The sequence below is a fragment of the Centropristis striata genome, chromosome 21 (genome assembly GCF_030273125.1).
Source record: "Centropristis striata isolate RG_2023a ecotype Rhode Island chromosome 21, C.striata_1.0, whole genome shotgun sequence".
Classification (NCBI taxonomy): domain Eukaryota; kingdom Metazoa; phylum Chordata; class Actinopteri; order Perciformes; family Serranidae; genus Centropristis; species Centropristis striata.
This window is the reverse complement of record NC_081537.1, coordinates 25,345,709-25,366,070: the sequence shown is the minus strand read 5'-3', so window position 1 is coordinate 25,366,070 and position 20,362 is coordinate 25,345,709. Positions and strand designations below refer to the sequence as shown.

Genomic DNA, 20,362 nt, shown 5'->3' with positions numbered 1-20,362 from the left:
AGAACAGGATGCTGCTCTCAGCTCAGATACATGAATGTGAAACCTTGAAGAAAAGTCTGTGAGGTCTCATTGTTTATCTACCTTTGACAGAAGCAGCAGAAAAATAAACTATTTACCTCAAAAATAAATATTTCTACATATATCAGCCCCACTTACTCATACTGCTACACTTTAATGTACGACTACTAGTCAACTACTACTACTACTACTGCTACTGCTACTGCCACTACTACTACTGCTACTGCTACTACTACTACTACTACTGCCACTACTACTACTACTACTACTGCTACTGCTACTACTACTACTACTACTACTGCTACTACTACTACTACTACTACTACTGCTACAACTGCTACTGCTACTGCTACTGCTACTACTACTACTACTACTGCTACTACTACTACTACTACTACTACTACTACTGCTACTGCTGCTACTACTACTACTACTAATATTACTACTGCTACTACTACTACTACTGCTACTGTAACTACTACTACTACTGCTACTGCTACTACTACTACTACTACTGCTACTGTAACTACTACTACTATTGCTACTGCTACTACTACTACGACTACTACTACTACCACTACTGCTACTACTACTACTACTACTGCTACTACTACTACTACTACTACTACTACTGCTACTGCTGCTACTACTACTACTACTAATATTACTACTGCTACTACTACTACTACTGCTACTGTAACTACTACTACTACTGCTACTGCTACTACTACTACTACTGCTACTATTACTACTACTACTACCACTAATGCTACTACTGCTACTACTGCTGCTACTACTACTACTCCTGCTGCTGCTAGTACTACTACTACCATTATTACTACTTCTACTACTACTACTACTGCTGCTGCTGCTAGTACTACTACTACCATTATTACTACTTCTACTACTACTACTACTGCTACAACTGCTACTACTACTGCTACAACTGCTACTACTACTGCTACAATTGCTACTAATACTGCTACTGCTACTGCTACTACTACTACTACTACTACTACTACTGCTACTACTACTAATGCTACTACTACTACTACTACCACTACTGCTGCTAGTACTACTAATATCACTACAACTACTGCTACTACCACTACTACTACTACTACTACTGCTGTGACAAGTGAAAAGTCTAATCTAATCTAATCTAATAAGTAATTGGAAAGCGCCACCTGCTGGCAGCAGAAAACACTGGTTTCATTGGTACTTAGCATAGACAGTATGTAAAGATAAACAGCCTGAAAGCTTCTCATAATTGAGCCCAAAACATCTGGAGCGCCCCCTGGTGACTGGCTGCAGTACAGGTTATAAACCCGCCCACTCCATGTAAGTGGATGGGACATGAGTCCAACTAAAAACACAAACTATATGTCAATCCATTTTTTCCCTGAAGATGGTTTCTGTGATTTTAGGTCATTCATATCATGCTGACATTTGCTCAGGTGTTCATTTTTCTGATATTGTTTGGTTTGAATAAGTTATTTGATTCTGTAGAAGGGAGCTGTAACGTCATGATTGACAGTTTGTGTTGTGCTCTAATTGGGTTGGGCGTTTTTTGGGGGGCGGGGGACTCTCTTCAGATGGTCCCATTTCCTGAGTTGTGAAGTCGTCCTTCCGACATCTGTGTGTGTCGGAAGAACACATTATTTCCCTAAAACCATGAAAAGGTTGCTTTACCTGACTCATCATCAGCGTTAACGCTAATAAATAACTCTTCTAATTAATTGGTCACTCTATGTTGATAGACACTAAGGGTTATAACCTAACACTATTATAAATTACACTTAATTACTTTATTATCATTAACCCAACACTCAACTCAAACAGTCTAAGTAATTAAGAAATTATAATATTAATTAATATAATCCTGGATTAATGCATGACTTAAAGAAAAATCTTCAGTTGATGCCGATATTTATCATTATATGAACTTTTTGGCATGCTACATTCACTGTAAAATTATTTTGTTTACATTCTTTGGCTTTCAATGTCAAGTGCAGTACGCATGCCCAGACCTGTGGTCATGATCGCGATTGGCTGTTGCCCCGCTGCAATCTGATTGGCTGTTTGTCGAATACTGGTGACGTCATTCGGCCGTTGTGGCGGTCAACCGTTAAACTAGTTTTTCGTTAAAGAATAAAACGTTATCTAGTTAGTTAGTTACTGCCGAGACATGAAATATATGGATTATTTTTGGTCTTTTTAAGAGAAGCTTAAACACTTGGCTGCCCACCAGCCGCGGAGTTTTGTTTTACACCAAACTTCTGGTAAAAATAATCATATTTAGCATTAATGTTGAGTCATTCTCGGGTCAAGATGGCTAACCTAACGGCTAAATTAGCTGCTAGTTGTCAGAGAAGATGCTTTTTTTTTTTTTTGCTTCTCGTGTGTTTTATTCAGTTTCGGGATATTAGCTGGTCAAGAATAGGTTTTCAAGATGTCAAGCATCTTTCTGAGAGAATTATCAAACAGGAAAGCAGCCGGACAACTTGGAACAATTGGGCCACTTTAACTAGCATTAACTAGCTAGCTAATGTTAGAGGAGTGACAGTGCTAATGGACGGGAGGACAGGTGACCAGCCGGAGGATCACCTGAGTTAAAGGGTGTTCAGATAACGTTTCCTTCAGTAATTATGTACAGATTTGGTGTAACTTTACTTGTTCTTTACTTGAGTATTTTCATGTCATGTCACTTTCTACTACACTACAAGGTTATTATTGTTAGCAAAAACGAATTAAATAACGAAAACTAGAATTGAGAAAGATATTTTCGTCAACTGAAATAAAAACCAAATCAGAGGTTTAAAAAAAAAAAAAAAAAAAAAGATAACTAACTGAAACTGTATTGTGTGGTTACAAATGCAACTAAAACTAACAAATTATAGTGAAAATGGCCTTCCCTTCCGTCTCTGTCAATATTTTTAATATAGGAAGTATTGGTAAATATGTTTATTGAGACTATATATATATATACAATATATATATAATATATATAGGATGTTTTTGAATCTCGCACCCAACAAATACTCCACAAAAAAACTAACACTAAAACTAAAAGAAACTAAACTTAAACTAAGCATTAAAAAAAACTAATGAAAACTAGCAAACTAACTGAATTCACAGTTAAATTAAGACTAAAACGAATGAAAATTACAAAACTATTATAAACCTGCTTCACTACAGTTCAGATGGACATATTGTACTTTTTACTTGAGTCATTTATAATTATGTGACAGCTTTAGTTACTTTACAAATTAAGCATTTTGCACAAACGCAGTATATGAAAATGTACACGAAAACTGAAACGATTAGTGGATAAAAAGAATTAACTGGCAACTACTTTGATGGTTTAGTTACCCTTTTCATGCAACAACATTGCATGTTTGCAACTTCATAAATGTTAAGATTTGCTGCATTTCCTTTTTAATATTTTTTTATTAATTGCTATAAATTTAGTATTAATATTGAGGTTTGGACTGTTGCTTGGCCATTATGAAGGTGTCACTTGGATAATTGTGACAGTATTCTCACTATTTTAGCTATTTTTTTAGGAACCAACAATTCAATAACTGAATGGAGAAAATGATCACCAGATTAATCCATAATGAGTCCATTCTCAAAAGTTTAAAAATAGTTTCACCTCAACCAGCTACACTGAAATCCTGTCTTTACATTAGTGAATAATGAAATTATGTAATGTTATAGTATAGTTATGTTTTTACTTAAAAGTACATACTTTTATTTAAACATTTTTATTGCAGGACTTTTACTTGCCACATAATATTTTCAAAGTGTCATATTAGTACTTAAGCAAAATAACTGAATATTTCCTTCACTGTGAACAGAACATTATGTCAAATCATGTCATTTGTTTGGTTTTGCATACATCTAAAGTAGTTGTTGTCCAACCATTTTTCATTAATAAATGTTACAGCTGTCATTTGTATCACTACTATTACAACTACTGCTAATAATAACAATAGGAGTAGTAATAAAACATAATAATACCGTGTAAATAATGTAATTTCTTCATATATTCATCCTTTATTATTTGATTTATCATATTTGAAATTGTGTTTAATATATATGTATATACTGTCCAATTATTAGTCAAAGAGAATTAAGAACATATTTGATACATAAATGCAAAGGAAAGTAACATGTTTTTAAAATGTGGAGAGAATACGTAAAGTTGACAAACCTTAGCTTCGACCTCAGACAAAGAGAGTTTCATCGCTAATCACAGTATCATTAAAAGATGACAGAGGAAGATTTAGTAGTAGTAGTAGTAGTAGCAGTAGTTTAAGTGATATTAGGACTGTAGTAAGTGGCTTTTGGAAGGCAAGGGCAGAAAGGTGAGCCCAGAGTGTGCACTTAAAAGCCTGAGTGGATGTAGCTGCTGTCCTCAGATCCAGAGGGAGATTATCACAGAGTTCAAGTCCACAAGTGCCAAAGTCAGCTTCCTTTTTTTAATCTGAGCCGTTGGTACAGAACAAAGCTGAAGATCTGTGACGCATTTCATCCGCAGATCAATTCCAAAGCCAAAGACAAATCCATGAAAAGATTTACGGACTTGTAAAAATGATCTTGAATTGGATTCTGAGAAAAAGAAGAGCAAGAAAGGGAGTGATGCAAATTCTTTACTCTGCTCCAGTTATATTTAGCATGAAGGTTCGTGGATGAGATTCAAAACCCAGAAATATTAAAGCTGCTATGCAACAAAATATGAGCGACTAAACCCACAACACAGTGGTGGAAGTAGTATTCACATCACTTTATAACAAAACATTTGTTATATACATCTGTATGTTTTGTATGGAAAAATATAATATTGAAAAAAAGATAAATGTATAAAGTGGCATAGAAATAAAAGACTCAACTAAAGTAAAAGCCTTAAATGTGAACTTCAGTACAGTATCTTGGAAAAGGAATTTGGTTGCACTCAAGCTATAATTCTTTATGTTTGTGTTACAACAGAAAATGTCCTGATAAAAATGCTAAGCTGACTTCCAGTGTGTCTGAGGTTCAAACATGTTCCTGCTCTGAATAGCAGTACTGTGAAAAAGCAGTACAATGAAACAGGGCTTCCATGAATTAGGTTAGTAGGTACCAGGCCGGATTTCCAAAATTAGATCGTGATAAATCCTCGACTTAAGTTTCTGAGCCATATAGACGTGTGTTTAGAAGGTTTTTTTTTAATATGAGAACAAGTCCAACTGATCATATCAGGACAGATGCATAAATCACTGGACACCATTTTAACCCCTTCAAGTCAAGTCAAACATAATCTCAACATAGTAATATAACAGAAAGTGTGAAAGAGTAAATTAAATTAGAACAGAAGACCATAAACATAAGGGAGTTGTTAGAAAAAACAATGTCTTCTAAAAAAAAATATGTTTATATACAATTACTCTGCAACAGTAAATAGGTTTAGGAGAAAATGCAACTTCTTACTTTTCTTAACAAAGTTACAACATGTTTTACAGAGAAGAGATAAAGCAAATAAACAAAAAATCAATAAGATCATCAAACACAGGATACTAAAAAAGTAAATAACAGTGTGTGTTGTGTGAGTATGTAAAATTTAAATGATGTAGAAGTAAAACCACAAGAAAGTCTCCAGAAAATTTGTCTCATAAAACAAAGGGATTTGTAAGACATTACAGACATTGTTATAAAATGTTCCATGATATCCAATAAAATAACAGCTCATAGTGACTACAGCATGGTTTAACATTTTATGATATGTTATATAGGCACTGACCGCACTTGTTAAATCCTGCAGATAGAAAAAGTCTGCAGGGACTTTTAACAATCTTTCCAAAACTAAATCAAAATGCTTCTGTTAACTCACCACAGACAGAGATCTGCATGCAAACCATTTCTGCTGCCACAGCCCTGCTCTTCACCTACTAGCACCTCTAAATTGACATGCTGGTGATTTTTTTTGTATTACTAAGACAGAGCAGGGCTCGCTGCTTCCCTCTGTTTCCAGTCTTTATGCTCAGCTAAGATAACTGGCTGCAGATAGAGTGGCATCAAACTTATTGTCTAACTTTCAGCAAGAAAAGCAAAATGTCCCACTGTTCCTTTAAAGGGATAATGTGTTGTTTTTCTGCAATAAATGTCCGAAAATGACTAGACCTACACTAAACTTTGTTAAGCATATTAGTTGCATTATCTAAATGTTTCTAACAATTTTCAAACCCAGACAAATCTGTAATTTAATGATGGTAAAGGCAAAGGCCTCATATCCTATTTGTGCAAGATTATAAATTGGGTTTTTCTCCAGTTTTAAGACACATTTTTACAATACACTTCTTCGATCTTGGTTGTTTTTTTAACTCTTTACTTTAACAAGATGAAGAAATTCTGTCATTAAACGTCTGGATCTTAAGTTATCAGAGAAACAATCTGAGTAAACCTTAGCATAAGCTTAGCTCGCAGCCCCTCCACAACCCCCAGAAAGCGATGGAGAAACACAGATTTCTAACATGAAACTGCTTTATTCAGTGTTTTTACCGGTTTTAATCAGCGTGTTTGTTTGTTTTGAAGAGGAGGAGACCTCTGAGGATAATTTGGCTCCCAGTAAAAACCTCCTGAACGATGAATAATTAAGTAATCCTTACGGGAGGAGCTGACTTTAATGAAGTCAATGATAAAGAAGACACAACTCCCATGAACCCGTGCTACCTTATGACATCATCAAACTGACTCCAAGCAGCAGAAAATTGTGCATTTTTAATCACCTTTAAACAAAAAAATATGAAACGGGAAGAAAATTGCTGTTTGATTTTTTTCAAAGTAAGAAAATATAAGCAAAAACAACAGAGTAGTGCTTTCAATGTATACATTTAACACACGCATTGCTAAAAAATGTAACAACTGAAATATCAAAAACATCAAAAGATATCTCACACGGTCTCATCTGTGCAAAATGTGCAAAATATAATGAATACATGAGCTGTCACAATAATTCTGCCTCATTTCTACATGGGTGGGAGGAAAAACACTGGAAAACAAAATCCAATGATTGATCTAAAGATCAAAAAAGTCCAAAAGCTCTTGAGTTAATCTTGCTGAGACGTGGAATCTGGAGAGAAGCCTAATTGGAGCAATCAACACATGATGATCATATTAATCATCACGAGCTCCTCGATATGTCTGATGCTCTGTGAGATGATTACAGCATGTTGTCAAACATATGCACGGAGGGGATGACAGACGACGTCCAGGGGGCGTTGTCCAGACCGCTCAGCCACTGATTCGTGACAGGTGCCCCGTGGCGCCGCACGCCCTCCTCTGGGTTCTGTGACTCAGTCTGGCATAACTCTCTTTGTTGTTGCATGTCTTGCCCCACCCGGAAACCCCTTTACCATTTGTTGCCAAGCTTGACTTTCCCTTAATGGTCCCCAGAGGCAGGCCGGCGGATTTTCATATGTATGTGTGTATGTGCATGAGTTTATGTAGACGCACATTTCACTGAGTGGCTGTGAGTTGTCGGGTCTTGCGCCAGTCAAAGTGGATGGAGGATGAAGGGGAGAAGGAGGGGTGTAGTTTTATTTAGAGCAGTGCCCCGCGGTCAGCGGGGTGGCAAAACCCTCACCCCGTCTCACCCTCCTGCTCACTCACAAGTAATGTAATGCATCTTTTTGTTGAATGAGCGCAGCATTTCGTTGTATATTAATTCATGAACGCATGTGGGCGTGTAGACGGGGAACATCAAAGACAGGCAAGACAAAAGAGAAAGATCTGAAAGTGATGTGGTGTTTTTTTTCTTGCAGTAAGTCGGACATGGAAAGTAGATTATTCTTCTCTCTTTAGACCTTGTTCTGAAACAAACCGTGCAGTCCTCTGCAAACCCTTGAGGTGTCTCATGCTGCAGAACCAAACAGAAGTGAGCCAGAACACACACCCAGTGTGAAAACTGGCATCGATTCCCCTTCAGTGCGGCTGCCTGCAACGTCTCAAGTGTTGTTTCCAGTTTCCAGTTCGGATGAATTTAACAAGTTTTTCTTTAAAATGAAAATGAGGTGGCAAAAAAAACTTTTCCATGTTTTTCAGAAAACAGGTACAACTGCTCACCTGAACAGTCATGCTAAATAAAGCGTGGAAGTGTTGGGGAGACGTGGAAAGTTGCAGTAATAGGCCAGTCTGGTTCATGTCAGACACACTCAGGATTTATTATATGTTAGTGAATAGATTTGTTTGTGGAAGAGACTGTGTTAGGCCAGAATTTATTCCCCTTTTACCAGTAAAGTACAGTATTATTGTGCTCACAGTACTGTGAGAAGTGTTCAAACCCTTTACATAAGAACGGCACTTCATCAAAAGTTCAAGTCATTACTTATGTACAAGTATGAAAGTATAATCAGCAAAATGTACTTAAAGTATTAAAAGGAGAAAAGTGTCTCCTAAGATCTTAAACTATTATATAATTTGATTATTGATACTTGTTATGCATTAATGTAAAAGTAGGATTTACTGTTGTCACAATACCAAAACTATGACTCAATATGATTTGATATGATATGATATGATATGATATGATATGATATGATATGATATGATATGATATGATATGATATGATATGATATGATACCCGGCCTAAATCTAAATACCTAAAACATCAGGAAAAGTAACGGAATGATAGATGACAAAGATAATGTTTTTTAATAATTAAAGTGGTAAAATGTATTAACAATGTACATGTATGCAGTCAGATATCAGTTATTAAACAGACAAAATGAAAATGAATTCAAATGAAGTTGTGTAAAAAGCTGAAATGGGGAAGAACACCAGAGTAACAAAAAACTCTGTGTGTTGTGTGTGTGTGTGTGTGTGTGTGTGTGTGTGTGTGTGTGGTGTTTGTGAAATGAGTGTCACTCCATGGACCGTTTATTCTTTCTCTCCATTTCACGTTTATGAAACATGCAAAAATAGTATTCTAACACATCTCTTTAGTGTGTTGTGTGTTTGCTGGATTACAGAGATGTTTGGACAGATTCAGAAAATCGAGTGGGTCTAATTTTCTATATTTGGTCGGTAATTTAGAGACAAAATGTTCTTTATTTTTTCTCCTGATACAGATGCCAGCTCAGAGAGGGACTGTGTAGCAGCGGCGAAATGCTTTAATCTTTTTTACAACCTTATTGGTTGACTCTGTTTGAGTTGGTCAAATCCCAGAACCGCAAAATATTTTTTGACCACTACAAAGTTAAAACTATTCGCTCCCGCGGGATCACGATCCTAATGCGGTCGGAAGCAGATTTCTGCACACAAATACGCCTCGCTGTTATATATCCAGGCAACTCATAGTTAATAGCCTCTGCTCCTCTCTAAAAAATGTTTTTTAAAAAGTTAGTTTTTTATGGCATTGCAATACCTTGCTGGTAATGGTAGGAAGTTGGTGTGAATATTTGAACCGGCTTTAAATGCAATTGAACTTGTTTTAAGAACCTTCTCAAATCAGCTTTTTCCTCATTTAAGTGCAGCAAGATTTTGCTTTAGTCTTTCTAGTTTCAGAACATTCGTTTTGTGTGTGAGTGACATTTTGCAGGTGAACCACGCCTCTTCTAGTGCTGGGGTTAAAGAGTACCATACAGACCTTTCTGCATCATATGCATACTGACACTCTATGGATATTATTACAGCTGCACTGATTGCAATTTTCTTCGCCCGATTTCGATTTTCAACTAATCTGCATTTTCGGTTTAGAGACTGACCTGCTGATTCTGATTTTCTTATCTTCTAAGAACTACAGTATAATCGTATGCATTTGCATTTTTTCCAAACCTGCACCAGGTTACAGAACCTCCTCCCACTCAAACAAACCTCAAAGAAATAAAAAGTGCTTCAGGTTCCCGGACAGAGCTGCGATGTGTGAAGTACAAAGTTAATTTAGAAAAATCTACAAAGTTAGGGAGAAGATCAAACGAATGATGTTTAAATATTTACAAGATCAAACAAACTATTTGCATATTTACAAGTTATAGGAACACTCATGCAGAGACAGTGGAGAGAAAGTGAGAGAGATGCTCAGATTAGTTATTTACATATCTGAGAAAATATTCTCTGCTGTGTATGTAGGCCCATAATAGAGAGTCAACGGTTTATTATCCGTCTAAAGCTATTTTTTTATTTATTTATTTACCTATTCATATAAAACTTATTTATGATTGAAAGCATCTATTTACAGAAATGTAAAGGTGTGTGTATTATATTATATTTTATTCACTCCTGGTGATAACGCCTGAGGAAAGTGAGAGACACTTTGCTGTTTGCAAAAGAGTCACCCATGTCAATTACTCTAAGTAGCATGCATGTAAAACTGTGATATAAAAAGTCACGTTTACAGTAATTTTCATAAAAGTTGTTTTTATATCATGGGAGTGAAGTGAAGGGGGAATGTGTTAGGGTAACAGGGCTGAGTGAAAACCTGGGGACATGACTAAAATTTGTATTTTAACATTATATGAATTTCTGATGAAAAAAGTTGTATTATATGTCCAAATTGAAAATATAGTCACACAATAATGTGTAAAAAACTATATATATCCTTTATTTAACCAGGTAAAAGTCTCGTTGAGATTAAAAAATCTCTTTTCCAAGAGAGACCTGGTCAAGAAAGCAGCATAAAAGTGACAAGTTACATTTAAACACAGTTAACATTAACAATTAAATACAATTCAATACAAATACAGCCATCACAACATCAGTGAAAGAGCCTCTAGTAGAGACTCATACGGAGCAGTCACACGGACCAAGGGAAATTATTTCTTTATCCTTTAGAATCGATTTAAATTCACCAATTGTGATCAACTCAGACAATTTCAATTCTTTTTGCAGATTGTTTCATGATAAAGGGGCGGCATAACTAAAAGCTTTCTTACCTTATTCACTAACTAACATTACTGAAGGACTGCAATCATTATATTTCATGGTGAAGTGGAGTGTAAGAGAGTGGGGAGGGCTTAAAACCCATTTTTTCAGTGTTTTATAGTTTTTATTATGTATCGTTAAAATGCAATCAGAACCCAGTGCGGGACATCTTTCTTGATAATATGATGTATTATGCAAATACTTTTCAGGGATATTTATGCATATAATGTCCTAGGGAGGGAAAAGGCACCAATTTGGCAGAATGGCTCTTATAACATTCGAAACGAGCAGAAATCAAGCTGAAAATCCCCCAATTACAGTTACCAGTCATGGATTTATGCATTTCTAGATATTGAAGGAAATGCCTAAAAGGCCTTAAATGTGCTCTGTAAAGGAAACATAGAGCAAAAACCGAATTAGAACCAGTATTGGATCATAAAACATCAGGTCAGGACATGCAGGAGTGAAAACACAACTCAATGCAGAACTTTTTACAGTGACTTCACTAACAGAGTCTCTGAGCTGCCATGAACAATGGCTGACCTGCATAAACAAGTAAACGCATCATGTTACAGCCAGACTTTTATAGCCTGTTTTGCTCTACAGTTGTGCAAAAAACATAAAAATAACACCTCATTTAGTGTTCCTGTGTTCTGGTTTTAATTAGACCTCTGCTCCGAATGCACGGAGGAGGAAGATGCTTCTTAGCTGCAGCCATTGATCCGATGTGTTGAAGCGTTAAGTAAGTGTGACTAAATTTGGGTCAGCATATTTTCTTGTGTAGGGTTTACAATTACAGCAGTGTTTCTGCTCTGCTCTGCGTTTCTTTTAGCCGCAGAGAGGACCCTCTCTAGACTGATCTTTGTTGCTAAGCGGTGTGTTTGCATGCCCCGTACTGTTTGGAAATAAAATTATAAGAGGATCATTTAGCTCCAGGCTTGGAGGCGTGCCGGTGTTCCATCCACATGTACCTGGAGCTCCTGTTTCCACAGGGAGGATTTAGCCGCTGGCACGGGCTGGGCGCTGTTTTTAACATCCATTCAGAAGCAACAATGACCGGTCACAGAGAAAGATTAAACCTGATATGTACTATGTGGCGTACAACAATGAAATCCGCTGTGAGCTCTCTAAAGATGCTCCACAGACAAACCTGTCCGCCGTTAATAGAACTCCTGGCAAATCACCAATTTGGCAGCAGCCACTGAATGAAATCAGCAGATATTTTAGGGACCTTGAGCTCGTGACCGATGCAAATGGAGTTTTACGACGCTGTCAGAGGCTTGGTCCCCACAACCCGCAAGACGACTGCAGGAGAATGTTAATAAAGAAGTGCCACTGCAGTCTGACAGAGGTGTAACGAAAAGCAGATGTCCAGTGTGAATCTCACATTATCCGTGCATGTTATACATGAATGTTCAAAGGACATATGCTTCTGAGAGTGCACCCTGTAACTTTTAATAAAGTGAGAGAGAAAGAGATTTTTCCAAGAAACATTCAAGAGCTGGCCTCCGGCCCAACTTAACTACACTACACTGGCCCGAACTCATCCTGTTCACTTACTGAAAGTCAGGTCTTTGAATCAGCTCGGGTCAATCTTTAAAGGGATACTTTTATTAAAACACGGTTATTCGCCGTCTTTCCCAGCATGAGATGAGAGGATTGATGTCAGCATAAAGAGTGGAAGCAGGGGAAACAGCTGGCTTCTCTCAGTGTGAATAAATCCATCTACCAGCAGAACTAAAGTTCACTAATTAACAGTTTGCATCTTAACCGTACATAAACCTCAATGTGAAATTGATATTCATTTCAGTTCATGAATAAAAATGCTGGAAATTCAAAAGGACAAAGTCAAAATAACAAAGCATGTGAATGAAACGTCTCCTAAGTGTCAGATCTGTGTGGAGCGATGAGGAGACTGTAACTTTCAGAACAGAAATGTTACATTTCCACATGGTTTTCATTCGTCTGAGGTTTGACTTGAGCTCTTTTAATGATGTCATCTCATTTTGCCTCTTCTTCTGCAGTGATTTAATGGCTGTGGTGCAGCCGTGGGAATATACGCACGTTATTAACCATTTTCTGTAGCTGATTTCTTGGAAATTAGCTTAAATTCATCCTACTTTTGGGTGGATACTGAAATAGAGTTTGATCTCTATACAAGACTTCACAAAACTGGGCACAGTAGCTGTTGAGTTGTTCGCCAACAAATAGTTTCAGTGCATAACACCCCCTAAAACCACAAGCTGTTTTTTTGGTTTATGATCAGAACAAATAAAGGAGCTACAGCTTGTTAATTAATGAGCTTTAGAGGTATTGAATTGTGTGGTTTTTCACACGGAGTCAGACGAGCTGCTTTTAATTGTCAATCATTTGTCTGTCGCATGTTTTAACAGGAAACAGGCTTTTCATTGTGCAACAAACAGCAATAATAACACTACCACTGTGTTGTCTGGACATGAAAATCACTTTAATTTGCTTCAGGTGTAAAACATCACTCACACTGACAGCAAACAATATCAGAAGAAATGACCGAGGCAGGCTTGACATTTATTTTTGTCATAAAAGAGAAGAGTATACAATGGCTATTTTTATAAGGTGGTTCAGCAGCATGTTGTTTACATCACCATCCGTCTGTCAAAGTGATTTCAAGACCGTCACACACACAGCTGCAGGCCAGTGTCAATGTCTTGCTGTTAAAATTAAACATATTGCACTGCAAGAATCTACTATTCTGTATTTTAAAAAATGAGTTTCAACCTGTTCGACATTTTGGGGCTACACTATATATCGTTTACAGCATCGACAGGACGCATGATGTGATGCTACCACTTTTTTCCCTGCTTGATACCAAAGAAAAACTCACGCAGTTGTCGCTTTCCATTTCTAAAGTTACCGGCCAACCCTGTCCCTTTAAGACATGTGGTGTGTGTATGTGACGTCTGGCATTTTTATGTGAAGTAAGACTGTGTGTGCAGAAAAATACTGTAATGCGCATGCAAGAACGACTGTGAAAAAGGGCTGTGTTTGTTTTTTGTGTTTGCTGCATAGAAGAAATATATTACCTGTTTATTGCAACGTCATCACGTCACCCGACCATTCTTCACCGAGTTGCTGGACTGTAAAAGCTAGTTACCAGCTAAAAGCCAGACTGACGTTAAAACTAACTGAGTTAGCATAAATAAATCAGAGGTCCCGACTGCAGTTCAGAGCCGCGGAGCTGGAAGCATTGCACTAGTCTGCAAGAAAGTTAGGTCTGATGCAACACAATTGACTCTGATTTAGAGGTTCTTGCTGCTGAGTGACATGCAGGCTCTGCATGCTCAGCGAACCACCGGATCAATTTATTAAACAACCACAGCAGGCCCTGCTGGCCATCGATTAGAACCTGCAGAGAGGAGGAGTGAAATATAAGAACCTATTTTAGGTTAAACAACATGCATTATTAACATGCAGTGAAATATGAGATCCTAGACTGGATTTATAGAAGACATGAAAAGAATGGTGTCATGATAGCCAGGCAGTATATTAAACAACCTAATTTTTGCCTCCCTAAAAAGTCATTATTCAGCTTTATTATCAGGCCGATGCTCTCTCGTAAAAAAAACCTCACACAATATATCAAATTACTATTAAAGTCATCTGTTGAAAATTCCTGGATTTTTTTCATATCAATATATATACTGTATATACTGCAGGAAAGAAAATATATTGCAATGTCAGTTTTTTTCCAATATCGTGCAGCCCAAATACACTTTTCATTTTAAGTTTTTCTTAAACGAGCAACTTTCTTACTGGATTTATGTCAAATTTTAATTCACTTTCAGAATTAGAATCAGGTTTTTTGCCAAGTAAGTTCTCTTAAATGAGGAAATTTGCTTTGAGGTTTTTGAGAAATACAAATAATATTAAGTATTGCAAAGTCAGGAAACATAAATAGAGGATATAAAAAATCTGAGTAAATTATGTAAGAAATATTCTGAAATATATGTATGATGATGCTGGATTGGTGCTTGTTACATTGTATTTTTTAAAGTTAAAGATCTGAATACTACTTGGACCTCTGCAGATCCTCTCATCTCTCTCACAAATAAAGCAAATAATCACATTTTATGAACTGTTGAACCATTCCTCCGAATTCAATCATCAGACATTTCCCACATATTTCAGGGTGTGTATGCAGCAAATAGAAGCAAGACTAATCCTAACAGCAATACTACTGTTGCTTCTATAACTACCAGGTCATGAAACAGTGCCTGGGCATCTAATCCGCCTTAATTTGCTTCAGCTGTAAAACTCCTTTCACCTTTTTCTCGGCCAAACTGACAGCAAACACTGCCAAAAAAAATACATTTTAAACATTTTACTGTATCAAACACAAAGGGGATTATCACCAGGCGGCTTAATTAGCTTATTACATAAAGAAATAATTTCAAAGACATTCAGTCTCCCTTATAAAATGTTCGTAATGGTCTTTTTTTTCTTTTTTTTTAAAGAGGTTTAGCAACCGTAAATCAGTCTGTGGTCTGGTGCCAGAAAGAATTTATTTCAAGGTCATACTGCTTGATTTGAAGGCGCTGCCATTTATACCTTTAAGCTTTTGGCTGTGCATGAAGACCTCTGCTGTGAAGCCTCAGTGTGCGCCTGAATCTGCTTGTTTTGTCTGCTTTTTGTATTTATTTAAGACTGCACTTTGCTTTTCAAATGTGTGCTCTCTCTCGATGAAGTGACTTTATCGCTTTGACTGTAATCTATTCAAAATCTTTGTGACGATGAACCCAGAGGAAAGTTGCCCATTCATGCAGTGTCAGGGAAATTTATATTGGAATAAAATGAGAGAATTATGGGTGCTCTCTGAATTATGTGCAATTCTTTTTTCCCCTGTGTGCTTAAATTCAGTCTTGCACAAGTCTAATAGTATAAAATGGATTCTCTGCCGAGAAATAATGCAGTTTAGATCCAGAATACTGACAGTGAATGTCATCAAATTGAGAAATGTATTATGAAACGTCCTCTGTTAGGAACCAAATTTAACAAAACTCTGAATTCTGTGTGTGTTTTACAGCCAGTCCATTAAAGAACTTTTGACATTGACATAATTCTGCGCAGACATATTTTAAGGCTCTCTAGGATATTGCGTTTGAGGTTTAGGGAATATCACAAGCTAGGTAATGTTGATGGGGGATGACAGTCCCCTTACACTGTCATCATGCTATTTTTACCCAGCTCATTGCACATTACTGCCCTCAGGGAACCCAATCCCATTTCATCTCTTAACCCTCCCCAAAATCTCTCATTATTTAAACATGCAGTTAAGGTTATCAGCCTGCGTCTCAGGCCATCTACACTCTGGTGTGGATACATTTCATACCAGTTTCTCTTTTTAGTTAAAACGGAGCTTATCTAACGGTGAGGAGCTGCAAAAATGTCAGTCTTGTGTCAGTAAACCAGAAAAAAAAAAAAAATTGTTACGTCTGAATATTGACAGTGTGCACACTCTTATTTTCTTATGATCAGAAAGACCTGTTGGCTTTAATATGTCATTTATTTTAGCCATCAAATATTTTTAAACAGTGGCTCCAACAAGCTGTAGCTTCAGGAAAACCTGTTGTTGGGTGTGAATGCCTCAAACGATATAAAATGTATAATTCATGCTGTCAAATTATATTTCATGTTTTTGGGGGAAAACTTGAAAAATTGAAAAAAATGAATTGACAGAATGTTTAGATATTAGGGATGGGAATAATTAATCGATGATCGATTAATGATTGTTAAGAATGTGGTTGATCACGTGGAATTTTTAATCGATCTGTGTATTTTTTTATTTTTATTTTATCTCTGACTGCGTATCAGTATCACTGAACTGAAACATGCCGAGCGTTCAGTTCTGCGTACGTACGTCAATAAGCCAATGAGCTGAGAAGTTAGTTGGTTAAAGCTACAGTCTACAAACTGAAAGTTGCAATAACAATTATAAAACACAGAAATACAAGAGGATTAATTGGAGCAAAACTATCTTACTGTATCAAACCTTGCTAGCATGAATTACTGAGTTTAATTTGATCTAAAACATATTTAAACAAAAAATTTAATTAATTATGAAGATTACTGTGGAAAACTAACCTCATGCCTCTTCGGGGCTAAAACATAAAACACTGAACTCCTTGACGTTTTCTTTACAGTTTAATCTCACTTGAGTTCGTTTTACCAACGACAGGAAGTCTCTTTGATCATTAACGTTATAGATAATCGAGTTGAGTTTCTTCCAAATGGCCATCCCTTTTAGAAATAAAACATTTTCACACTTTTTAATACATTTATCACACTCTTTCATACTCTTAAGTAGAAACTCCATTCACACTTGAAGTGTTCCACGTCTTTCATACGTCTCTATTGTTGTTATTCAACTTTCGAAAAACTTTTTTAAACATCATCTTTCTTTGAAGGTCAGTAAAAAAAAGGTGTGTATGGGATGAAATGTTCAGAGAGTGGGTGCTGTAAATTTCTCTTTAAAAAAATTATCTTAAACTCTTGCTCTCATTCCCACAAATTTCACTCAAATCATTTTAACTTCAAAATGTATGAAAATGTATGCTCTTTCATGCAATGAAGCATTGGAAACAAGAGTTTTTATCTTGTTCTGGTGGTTTAGTTTGGACAGAAAATGATCTAAAACAACAAAACAGTAAAGTTGTGGACCAGAAAATCAAAAACCAAAGCTGAAAGATGATAAAACGCTCCGTAAAGCTGAGGGGAACAAACCTAGTCAGACACTGAGGGATTATTTTAGCTGCAAGAATACAAAACCTTGTTGTTAGAGCAAAGACGTTCAGCAGCCAGAACAGAAAGATGAGCTGGTGGAAGAATAATGGCTGCAGCATGTGTAACCAGAACAGTCAGAGGTCTTTAAGCTACCAGAGAGGAAGCTGCCTTGTGTGTCCTCTGTCTGTTTCTGTTTCATTGGTTGTACACATTATCAGAAATGAATGGTAGGGGCAGTGTGGGAGCAGTGGTCCCCATTAGTCGTGTTTCCATCAGTGAATCTCTGCACATTTTCTCATGACATTTTCTCAAGATTCTCATGAGAAAAGCTTGATGGAAACACCAAAATTTGATAAAGCTTTTGAAAATGCGCATAAATGATTTCAAACCGGCTTAAGGTAATGCACTAAACGGGAGATGTAAACACTTTTTCTGAATAAGTTCTGACGTAGCGAACATATAATCACATGACTGATCAGCTGTTTCCTCCATGACCATTTTCTCTCTTTTTGTTGTTATTTTTGCTCTTCTTCGTCTTCTCCTCCTGTTTACTGACGGGTTAGCCTACAGCAACACGTTACACTGCCATCTGCTGACCAAAGTACGTCACTGCAGCTTTGTTTGTTTGCTCTGAACCAGCTGATGGAAATGTCCCTAAATCAACATTTAAAAATGTTGCTTCAAAATATGTTTTTGACTTAAATGTAAACACGGCAAATGTCACAACATGCTTGATTTAAGGGCCAAACATTTTACCTGCAGTTGTGCTGCTGTCACTGACACAACGTTTTTCTATATTATATTAGATAGTTGAGCTGTTAGGGTGGGCTGTTTGCTGCATACCGTCACACTGTTAAAATAATCGACTAAGTCATTTTTTGTCAAAATTGTTTTTTTTGCCTGGTAACACTTTATTTTGAAGGTGTCTACATAAGAGTGACATGAGCGTGTCATAAACATGACATGGGATGTGTCATGAACATTAATGACACTTTGAAGTAACATTAATGCTCATGATACTTGTCATGTCATGTTTCTGACAGGCTTGTGTGACTCTTATGTAGATTCCTTCAAAATAAAGTGTTACCATATCTTGCTTAAGTCACAAAGGCATGTTCGAAAAATTGCCTAAGTCATTTATTTCTCTTAAGTTACATAATTTTCACACAGTGTTATTACTATGCCAATATCCATCCTTTGTTACATCCTTTTTGAGTGAAATGATCAATAAATGTCGTATGTTACACTTTTAGTGAAGTTTTTTGTGTTTCCTGCAAAACTTGAAAAAATGAGTTAGGCGATTATTTTAACAGGGTGACGATATAATTCCTCTACTCTCCATCCCACATTTCTGGCTCTCATCACTATCACTTTCAAATAAAGCCATAAAATGCCCACAATGCCCCGATGGTCACTGAGTCATGTGCGGTCGGTCCAGCCGAGTGCGTCATCTCTAAAATAAATAAAATACACTTTTTTTTGTCTACAGTGGTCTGTGCATCCTAAAAGCCTTTAGTGTTTTACTAAAATTATAAAAGATAACCACTGACTCCCAGGCTCTAGAGACACAGGGGAACTCTGTGAACAATATTTTGTTTCCTTCAACCCATCAATGCTCCTTGCGTGTTTATTTCCTGAATGCTGAGTGTTTACAGGCACAAACTGCAGAGCTTAGTGATAACCTCCTTAGAGTTTGTCACTACGCGCGACCACTTTCACTAAAAGAGAAGTCATGTCAGCCATCGTTATAATAACTATATTTATTATAGATGTTTTAACCTCATTCAGCACTGAGATGCAGACAGCAATTCAGAGGTGTGGGACCAGGTTCCCTGCAGTGTAGACGGTGCAGATTTTTACCATTTGGTTAACGTTTAGCTGAACTGAGAGCAGGTGCTGTCCTAAAATAGCCTCAAACAAGCACTTCATTGTATTTATGTGTTTCATTAATTCTGGATGTTGACAGCTTTCCTCTTGCAGAAAAAAAATAATGCAGCTTTCAAAAGCGTGTCAGTGACTGCTCCGTGATCTTCACTTTCTCCACTCAGTTCTGAAAACTGTCACTGGGAAAGGTTTCTAACGACCCGAGTCGACCCGCCTGGAGATCAGGGTCGGATCTGTCCATACGGCTCAGAGAGAAATGTTTTGTTATGGGACGAGCGATTAACCATCTGACACATTTGAATGTGCTCTCACTGCTGATCGTCTGAACCCAATGACAGAAAGCTTTTTCTCAAGATGAAACTTCTGATTCTTATATGTTGTGTGTATATATATATTTCAACCAGTTAACATTATTATATGGTGTGCACCATAACAAACTTAATTTCTGTGCTTATCATTTAAATGAAGTGAACCTCGAGTTTTAAAGCTGCAGGATCCTGCAGCCTCACCTGCACACAGCTTCTGATGTAAAAAAAAAAAATGCTTAAAATATTTGAGATCTCTTCTTTCAACTTTAAATTGCCTCATTTGCAATATTTCAAGTCCACAGTGTCCTGTTTGACGATTTCATTTCCTTCATCTTAAGAAATAATAAATGTGAAATGACAAATGTGAAATTTGTTACAGATTATTACATTTCTGTCCTGTGAATGCAGCAGGAAATGTTTGCAGCGATAGAGCGAGCCTGCATGGGAAAATATAATTTTGCTCATCATTCTGTCAGAGCTTTCACGCCGACCC

The 20,362-nt window shown here is 36.8% G+C and overlaps 1 protein-coding gene across 1 annotated transcript in view; it reads left to right on the top strand.

Moving 5' to 3' along the window:
- Positions 1-20,362, top strand: part of LOC131959438 (corticotropin-releasing factor receptor 1-like) — a 92,459-nt gene that overhangs the window by 29,931 nt on the left and 42,166 nt on the right. The window lies entirely within an intron of this gene.